Below are 1,550 nucleotides of genomic sequence, written 5' to 3' on the forward strand. Positions count from 1 at the left end.
CCAGGAAAGAAATTTCTATTATGGATCCAGTAAGAAATATACCAAGAACAAACTCAAGTCGTGTGTATAGGGTGGTCAACTGGCCACGTGTAGAGTTCATTCCAGCAGAATCAATAATCTGCCTGGTAGTAAGGCTGATTAAGACTCTTGCCTGTGGCAAGAGCAGATCTGGCAGTGGCTCGGTCTGACCAGATACTAGGCAGATGGGTTTTTTGGGCTCTCACCATCCCTTATAACCCTCCACAAATCAGGTGTTCATACTTTTTTGCTCTGATGCTTTTCTCATCACTGTATACATGTTTTGAAATTGTCATCTTCGGATCACACAAGTTGGGGTGCTTCTTCTGTGTGGACTTAGTTGACTCCTTGCTTAGATAGCTGCTTGCTTGAATACAAGACTTTAAGACCCCAGACACTATTCTGATTGATAGGTGGGCACCATCTGCTTTCTTCACCACACTTTGCTGTAGTATTCCTATCTTCAGTGAGCATTTCATGAAGGTGAGTATCAAACAAGGGACATGCTATAAGAAATCAAGGTTCTTAAGTTGGGGCTAGGATTTAGTGTGAGCCCCAAACTCATTCCTAGATCTATGCCTTTATTCTTTTTTTTTTAGTTTTCAAATTGGTTTGCTTTTATTTGGGGCCCAATAGATATGTCATATCCTTCCATTGTTCAATCATGTCAAACCTAATTGTACTATTTCTTGCATACTTATACATGTTTTCTAAAGCACACTTTTCATTCTTGACTTCTTGACACCATCTTGCTCTTATATCTCCCATGCCTCAATAGCCTCCTTCCCCAAAACCCTTGTTAGATTTTCTTTCCCTGTAGGCTCAACAGGCCTGGGTTTAATTTTCTGAAAAAATAATAAAACAAATAACACAGCTTTAAGAGGGTGAGCCTCACTGTATATGACACAGCTCTGAGATATACCCTAATATAAACAAAGCTAAGCAAAATTAACAGAATGGCCATCACAGGGTTTCCAGGATAATGCATGTCTTCATACAGCATACCAGGCATTATTGTAACAAGATGCTGTTTGTTTGCCAACTAACAGTGTACTACTCTTGGTTCAGCTGTTTTTTTACACCTCAGACACCCTGTGTTTTCCAGCTTAAGTCCTCAGGTTATAAGGGTGTCTGGGGTAGTGTCCAGTTCCCTCAGAGGAGTTCCCATTTGCGGGTCTCACTGATGCAGCCTCTGGAGCATGATGTGCACCCTAAAAGCCAGGACTCAGTGTCCCAGTGTTCTGGGGCACCCAACCTGGGTTCCCTTTCACCCCCAGGTACCCTAGGTCAGTTCTGCTCTCCCACAGCCCTTCACTGAAGACCCTCCCTACATAATGATCCCCAAGGCATTCTCAGTCTCCCCTCCCCCACCTGGTGGTCAGCCCTCCCTCCCCACCCCCAACAGACATACACCTATGTTCATCTTGTATACTTTGGGCATATTGTCAGGAGAAACCAGTTCCTGGATAAGGACATTGTGTTAGTCTGGTAAGACTAAAGAAACAAATTCATAGACACTCATATGTGTATAA

Source organism: Echinops telfairi, unplaced genomic scaffold, assembly GCF_000313985.2.
Source record: "Echinops telfairi isolate 266 unplaced genomic scaffold, ASM31398v2 ScPeMD7_2186;HRSCAF=2738, whole genome shotgun sequence".
NCBI classification, from domain to species: domain Eukaryota; kingdom Metazoa; phylum Chordata; class Mammalia; order Afrosoricida; family Tenrecidae; genus Echinops; species Echinops telfairi.